Below are 8895 nucleotides of genomic sequence, written 5' to 3' on the forward strand. Positions count from 1 at the left end.
CAATGCACACATATGTACACACACATTCATACATGCACACATGCATGTGCATGCACACACACATGAAAACACATGCACATACATGCACACATACATAGACATACATACACACATACACCTCCACATACACACATGCACACACATACACACACAAGGACACACACATTCACACACACATGCAGACATATAAGTATGCATGCACACACACATACACACATGTACACACAGAAGGATACATACACATGCACAACACACATGCACATATATACACATACATACACACACACACACACACACACACACACACACACACTTGGGTAAATGACTTTATTTCCCAGTGTGGTTTGCATGTGTGCCTTGTTTTCAGACCTGCTGACTTTGGCGCAGGCTTGTTTGAACAGTTATGTTTCCTCACTGACAGTTGCAGAATCTACCATGCACTTATCCAGGAAGAACACCTAGCAATATGAAATTCATTACACATAGTTCACTTGAAGTGGAGGGCTAATTATAGAAAAATGTTCTCTGAGTAGCTATTTATAGCCCCTCCCCAGTAGGCAGCAGACGACGCATTTCCTGTATGGGCATGCATTATTTGATCAACATGCTTTGTTGAAGATTTTGGTGAGAAAGAAGCTTTCCTCAATGGCTCCAGTTGAGTGCTTGTGTTGGCAGTGAACGTGAGTCCGTGATGTCACTGGCTGTTTCTGATGCACCTATGCTGGGCATTTCCAATTTCTTTCTCTCCAGATCCATGAAGGCTCTACAGATGTTTCAAGCAACAAGGCTCAACTGTGGTTTCATCTTCCTTTCCTTTTTACATTAGTGAGATCCATGTAGTTTGCAGCATCCTGGGCTGGGACTGATTGCCTGGGCTTTATTCAGAGACTTTGCGCTTAGAAATGAAAAACATCAGCAGACAGTGCTCTTCTTGACTGGAAGCATAGTTTTCCAAGTATGTTCCTTGAATAATCAGCAGCATCCCTTGGACATTTGTTAGGAAGGTAAATTTCCAAGCCTTGTCATCCCTGAACCTCATCTGGGACAAACCATGTCAATCAGCCTCCTAGGAAGGCTGTTACAGTCACATGCCTTTGTTGAGTTAACTTTTACAATCGCATTCTGAGGGCAGTTTTTGTTTTGTTTTAGATAGAGTCCCACTGTGCATACAAGGCTGGCATCAACTCAAAAAAGCACCTGTCTCTGCTTTTCTGAGTGCTGGGCTTTATGGGGCACACCAGCACACCTGTCCCCCCTTTAAAAATGTTCCTACAGGGCAGGTATTAGATTGGAGGACTAAAGGGGGTTCAGTTCCTTGTACTCTACTCTGAATATTCTGCTATTATGTCGGCTTATAAACACACAATCGGGAGACTAATGGTAATTTTAACATGTCACCTCCTCCCAGTCCTCTCTTCCAAGCTTCTCATTTTTTTCGTTTTTTCCCCTCCTCTCCACATCTGGTACTTACCTCTTTATTTCTCTCACTCACACCCCTCCCTGTAGAAATGAAGTAAGGTGGCATGTCACTACTTCTCCAGCAATCCATCAGGGCATTAGGCCAAGCAAGTGTACATCAGAGCATGGAGACAGGGCCCCTGGTGTCTTCAGGCTGTAATTTTCCCATGGCCTTAAGATGAGAGAAAATGGTTAGAGAGGAACCCCACACAAGGATGGAGATGTAGCTCAATGGCATAGCTCTTGCGGAGCATGGTGTGGTTCTGGGCTTGATCCTGATTACCAGGAAATAGTGTTAAGAGGGTAAGGGGGTGATTAGCCAGCCACAGTGATGTCAATGACCATGCAAATCAGATTCAGTAGGTCCTGCCTGAACTCACAGGAGGAGCTGGTAGTCTAAAAGAAATCATTTGGGTTATCAAGCCAAGAAATAGACACCTGTATCTAAAGTAATACAACAATATCAGTATAACATATGGGGGGCTGGTGGGAGTAAAGCATTAAAGAATTATAATGTGAGTCCAGACATAAGTGTTCACATGTATAGTCAATTGATTTTGACCCTGGCTTTTCAATGAGAAAATTATTATTATTATTTCTTCTTAATAAATGATGCTGGGACAACTGTACATAAACACACAGAAGGATGAAATGGAGCCCTACCTCACACCATTTAATAACGCAGCATGGATTGTATGCATTCCTGTAGCCGTTAAAACTAGGAAATGTGAAAAGAAATCACTCAGTAAATGCATCTCTAAGACCTTGCATTTGGCAAAGGATTTTTAGTTATAACACCCCCCCCATCCCATAAACAACAACAACCACAAAACTAAACTCACAAAATGTAGAAAGGCAGAACACAGAATGGGAGAGACCGTTTTCAGGCAATAGTGGACAATCACCCTTAGTCATAGAGTCCTTTGATCCCCAGCAGATGCCAGGATCCCTGGACCTTATCTCATCAAACCTTACATTCACTCTGGGTTTTCCCAAATGTACTTACAATAAAGCCTAAAGGTTATATTAAGTACAATAAGAGACTAATAAAAGTTGATAATAAAATGGGTAGTATTAAAAGAATTACTATAAGACAATACTATCTTAAATTTATGGATTATTTATTTCTGGAAATTTTTATTTAGTATTTTCAGGCCAGTTGACCAATGGGAACCAAATTATAGAAAGCAAAGCCATGGATGGATAAGGCAGCAGGAGGCGGGGGTATTGTATCTGGAACATAAAAGAACTACAACTAAGGGATAAAGGACATATAATCTACTTAAAATAAGTGAAGGGCCTGAATGGACTTTTCCCCAAAAGAGATGTACACTGGACCTGTAAACTGGTAGTAAGTTGTTGGATATCACAAGTCATTAAGGATATGCAAATTAAAACCACAATTAGATTCCATCTCGTATTCATCAGGTTGGCTATGGTGTTAGTTTTCTGTAGCTGTGACAAACACTAAAGAGATGTTTGATTTGGCTCCAGTTTCAAGGCTTTAGTCCAAGGTTGCTTGGATCCATTGCTTTGGGCTTAAGGTAAGGTTTGGTGGTAGGAGCTTGTGGTAGCTGCTCATCTCTGAACTTCTAGGAAGGAGAGGGGGATGGAGGGAGAGATGGGGGAGAAGAGAGAGAGAGAGATAGAGAGAGAGACCCAGAAAGACAGAGACAGGAAGGCAAGACAGAAAGAGACAGGGAAACAGAGACACAGAGACACACAGAGAAAGAGAGAGGCAAAAAGAGACAGAAACAGAGGGAAACAAAGGCAGAAAGAGACACAGAGAGAGACAGAGACAGGGAAAGACAGGGAGACAGAGACAGGCAGAAATAGAGACAGAGATAAAGAGAGGAAGAGACAGAGATAGAGAGAGGAAGAAACAGAAAGAGACAAAAAGGAACAAGTTAGTATGCCCCAAGTGACCTATACCTACTTCCTCCAACTGAGTCTCATTTTCTACTTACCACCACCTCCTGACAGACTGATTATCACCACCAAAGGGCTAACCCACTGATGACATAGCCTCAGGATCCACTTATCCCTTCAATGCCTGGTTCCATCAGTTAGGGACCAGGCCTTCAATACATGAGCCTCTTGGAGAACACTCCATCCCCAAACCACAACAGCTATAATTTAGAAAAGAAACAAAATGCAAATAACATATACTGCCAAAAGCATAGAAACTAGAACCTTCATATGCTGCTGGTGGGAATGGAAGAAGGTGCCGTCACTTTTGAAAACAGTTGGGCAGTTCTCTCAAAAGATACACATAGAGTTGCCACAGACCCTGTTGGTTCAGTGTGTAAGGATACACCTATGAGAACTGAAGGAGTGTGTGCACAGATGCTCACAGTGGTGTTATTCATTAGAACTCCAACCTGGAAACAACTAGTGTATCCTCTGAACGGAAAACCAAAATGTGGTATTACTTACATGATGGAATATTAATTGGCCATAATAGGAGTAGCACCCTGACACAGAGTACACCATGAATGGACCACGAGTCAAGTGTTCTGGGTGAAAGAAGGCAGTCCAAAGGACCGGGACGTCTATTTACGTGAATGGGCAGCACAGGTAAAGATAGAAGCAGAGTGAATTTCTTCTGGGGATATGACAGCTTGGCATTTGATGGATAAAGGGTATAACAGCTGAAACTGATGCTGATCAAGGTTGTGTAACTCTGCAGTTACAGGGAAAACCAATCAGCGTATACTTTAAATGAGTAGTTATATGGTAAGTGAATTACATCTGAATGTAATTAACAGAAAAAACAGAGCAGTTTATTTGTCAAGTTCTTTCTAGTTAAAGGTATGTCTTGTTGTGCTTCCTGTATATAAGGCTGACCTTGGACCCTGCTCCCTAAGACAGCCCTTTCTTTGGGCATTGCTTCCCACCACATCAGTGAGTAGGCTTCTAGGGACCTACCCTCAGCCCATTGCTCTGGGCCTCCTGTCTTGGAAGAATCCATTACCACGATTCTCTTCTGAAACCTGTCTCTCCAGTCTACACCGCTGTCCCTGACACCTTCTCTTAGCTCTGTGCCCACTCTCCCAACAACTTGCCATTTCCGTTCAGATGTCTCCACCTTAGCCTTTGCCACGCTGACCTGATTTATCCTTTTCTCCTTTCTGCCCCATCTTAACCTGATCTTCCTACAGTGATATGTACACTCCCAACTCCACATTTTTAGTATGTAATTTTCCTTCCTTTCCAATCTGATGAATTTTCCTGTATCTTAAGATCTTGATCATGTACTGTAATTCCCAAGAAGTTCTGCTAGCAGTGCATTCTCCTTCTGTGGTTTGCTCTCCTGTAGGTACACATATGTGTAACTATCTCTATTTCTTATGACCAAAGGTCTAGAAGTTGACATTTCAGATAAGGTTTTAGCATTGCTACTGTTAGTGTGTGTGTGTGTTCGTGTGTGTTTATATCTACCACATGAATGCAGTACCTGAAGTGGCCAGAAGAGGGCATCACATGTCCTGGAGCTGAAGTTATAGGTGATTGTGAACTATACCATATGTGTGTTGGGAACCAAACATGTAGTCTCTGAAAGAACATTAAGCACACTTAGTGCTGAACCATCAAAAATATTGTTTTTTGATGTAGAAACAAGCTAAAATCTGCTCCCAGGAGATGCCTTAAGTACCCTCTAGCTACTTTTATCTATTGATCTGGTCAGTTCCTACTGCCTCACAACCCCTGTTTTGCATAATGTATTAGTCAGGGGCAGCCTATAGAGCTTCATTCAGAGCTCACTGTCTGACTGTCAAAGAAAACTTCCTGTGTCCTGACCTGGGCAGAGAGGGAGTGATATTTACCACACAGGTTGATCTGAGCCTTTATACCTTATGCTCAAATGTTAGACCTTGTGAGCTTTAGGCTGTGAAGCCTGTCTAAAGCGCACTGCACACTCTTGAGGTTGGTATCTTCCGGTTTGGCTACTGAGGAAGCGGAGGCCTAGACCAATAGACATGTTTCCCCAATGTCCTCCCCACACTTGGCGTGGACAGTGAGCTGTAGAAAGTGAGCTATAGGTGATTTACAGTGTACTCAGCCTTTCCCAGTTCCTGTTTGGTTTCTTTGGTGGTAACTTCCCTCCTTCTTCCTTCCTTCCTCCCGAGCCCCTGGATTTGGAGGTCTTGGTGACTCAGTCCATCTGCTCCTCGTAGCCTGTGATCCATTCCTCTTGACTGTTGATGTGCCCGCCCAGCCCTCGTGTGGTCGGCTCAGACTTGGTCCTGCTGGGGTTTTGACAGAGCGAAACATTTTAGAAATTCTGTAGACGACAAAAAAGGAGTAGAGGAAACTCCTGAAGAAGTGCTCAAATCCTGCTCTCATTCTTGAGCAAAGAAAGGCAAGAAGGAGTGGGGGCGGGACAAAGCAGGTCGAGAGGTCATTCGGGACTGTCATGTGGAATCTAAAGGCCAGCAGTACTAATGCAAGATATCTTACTCCATAGAGACATTGCTTGTTCAGCAGCCTATCGTATCTCCTGCCGACCCTTGATTCCAGGCTGGCATGTGTTATGTACCAGAGGATATATGTATATGTATGATATGTTTCCTACCAGAGGAGAAGGTATGATAAAACCCTATCAGTAGCCAAGGAATCCTACTGACCTCGTGAGAAACTACAATGTTACCTTAAGTAAACCAATATGCTGATCAAAGCTCCAGCGTTCAGTTGTGGGAACTCGGCTCGTGTCTGCAGATCCAACAAAACCACAGGAACTTCAGAAGCCCCCTGAAGAAGATGCAGAGGGTGGGAGGAAAGTTAACTTTGCAGGGTGATCCAGGATGAGGCAGCCGATTTTATCTGAGGCAAGTGTAGTTGAAGGTCATTTGGAAACCCCTTCCCCAGGGCCCCAATGGCACATGGAGTGGTTCAGTGGCATTTCTTCACTAGATCTGGGGTAGCTGAGAGGGTGGGCAGGAGCTATCTGCAGCGTGCTAGGAAAGTAGAGAGAGGACGAGGGCAAGGCAGCCTTTTAGAACAAACTTTGAGCTGGGGACACAGTTTAGGGTGTAGGAATGTTTGCTGCACATGCGCGAGGACTTAGTTCAAATCCCAGCACCCGTGTTAAAAGCTGGCTCTGGCCGGGCCCATGCCTGTAACGCCAGCACAGCACTGTGCACACAGAGTTATGCAGCAGGGTCATTGGGGCTTTCTGGCTGCTGGCCTAGTCTCAAGTTTTCAGAGAGACTGCGCAAGCACTCACATCCCTACCCACCCCACACCCTGAGAGAGAGAGAGAGAGAGAGAGAGAGAGAGAGAGAGAGAGAGAGAGAGAGAGAGAGAGAGAGAGAGAGAGAAACTTTGACTTAAAGCTTGGCTCACACACTCATGATTGTCCATGCCTCCTACTCTGGAACGCTTTATTCCAGAAGGTTTAAGTAGCCCCGGGAAAGTAGTAGCTATCATCTTCAATGGCAGGGCCTGACTCCCACAATGCTTCTGAAAAAGGAAGCTGCGCTTCTAACTGAGCAGAGGACCCGCATGAACGACCTACAAGGCGTGGGAGCCGACAGCCTGGGCTCTCAGGTCTTTTTTTACATCTTTGTCTGCCCTTCAAGCTTTCTGTGCACATGAATATCTTTCTTCCTCATTAATGGGCGAGTTGTTCTCACCCCTATGGGAGGAAAAATTGCCCACCCCCAAATCTGTGTAATGGATTTTTTTTTTTTTTTTTTTTTTTTTGATACTTGAAAACATTGCAGTGATTTTCGGCTTCCAAAACAGACATGTTGATAACTTTTCCATATGGTAGTTTTCTGTGATGATTGTTAGTGGCTTGGCAATTTTTAATATTAAATTCCTAGCAGTAAGCAGAATTGCATCCAGTTTCAAATGCACAAGACCAATTCAGTTTTCAGAGGCATCATTATTTATTCATATGGTAAGAGTGTCTTGTAGCCAGGACTGTGGTTGGAGTGTTTGTGCCTCTTGAAATTCTTTTTTTTTTTTTTTTAATCTTTTTATTAAGATGTAATGGCTGAAGCTGGGCGTGGTGGTGGTGTATGTGGAAGGCAGAAGCAGGAGCATCATGCTTTTGAGACCAGCCTGAGCTGTCCCACAAAACTAAAACACCAAGTAAGACATGTGCAGTAACTATACACATGACTACTGTACAACATGAGATTTGAATTTATCGTCAAGCCCTTACTCACCAGCCAGGTCTTTTGAGGGTGATTTGGTCTGGGTAGTGGAGCTCATGTGAGGGGCCACAAAGCAACTGTAGATACGTCTCAAGGAGAGGAGCCATGTCCTTTCCACCCCTTGAAGCCACAGAAGGAAGAAGCTGTGCACTAACTCGGAAGCGAGCCCTCATTGGAAACGGATTCTGGACTTCCAGCCTCCAGTACTGCGAGGGTAACTTTCTGTTGTTTATAAGACAGCTGGCACATGGCTTTTTGTTACAGCAGCTGGAAAAAGACCCAGAAGCCCCCAGTGCTGCTGCTGTCTCTCTTCTGCCCCTGCAGCTTGAGACTCACGGGGGACCTGGGGTGTATGCCCACCGGTGCCCCAAGAGGCATCCTGCTCGTGGTTCAGTCTCAGGCTTCGCATTTCCCCAAGTTGCCTTTTCCAAATCCAATAACATTCTGTGCGTCAGCGTTGCCAGGGCAGATGCAGCCAGGCCCAGGATAGAAACCTTTCTTCCACGCAGAAATGACTCTCAGGCAAGCAGGCCTGCTTCTCTGCCCGACAACAGGCTGTCTCACACAACTGAACATTTCAAAATGCCTTTTCCTAAAAATACCAAAGACACTTGCAAAACCCACTTCGTATCACTTCTCTTTGCCCCGGTGGGTGGTATTTGCAGTAGCAGAAATCACATTTATGCACGAAGCAGAAATGGAGACGACGATTCCGATTCCTAAGAACCGCACGAAGCTCCTGGAGTTTGCCCAAATGTGCGAGATGTCTGACATGGAGGCGCATCGCAGCCAGAGAGTTCCAGGACGTCCCTGTTGAAACCATGAATTCTCGTCGGTGAATTTACCAAGGTCAAACCTGCATTACCTCAGTGCCTCCGTGAAAAGCAATGGAAAAGAGTCGTTGGGTGCTTTATTTCTATATACCTTCTATCTCAGCGACGTCTTTCTTGCTTGCTTCTAAATGAATTAATTCTTTTTGATTTGGGGAGGTCATATGAGTTAATGTTTATCGTTACTGTGGCCAAATGTCTGACAGAAGCAGCTGAAGAACTTATTTTGTTCATGGTTTTAGAGGACTCGGGCCATCATGGGGGGCGGGGGGGAGGTGGCGGGGGAACGGGGTAGGGCTTAGTGGAACAGCTCTGTTCTTACCAGAAAGCAAGCAAACGGAGTGTAAGGGTTCAACTGGATTTCTTTTTTGCCTTTTTTTACTCTGTCTGGGCTCCCAGCTTGTTCGGGTTGGACCCACCCACATCTAGAAATGAGTCTTTCC

Source organism: Arvicanthis niloticus, chromosome 17 (genome assembly GCF_011762505.2).
Source record: "Arvicanthis niloticus isolate mArvNil1 chromosome 17, mArvNil1.pat.X, whole genome shotgun sequence".
Taxonomy (NCBI): domain Eukaryota; kingdom Metazoa; phylum Chordata; class Mammalia; order Rodentia; family Muridae; genus Arvicanthis; species Arvicanthis niloticus.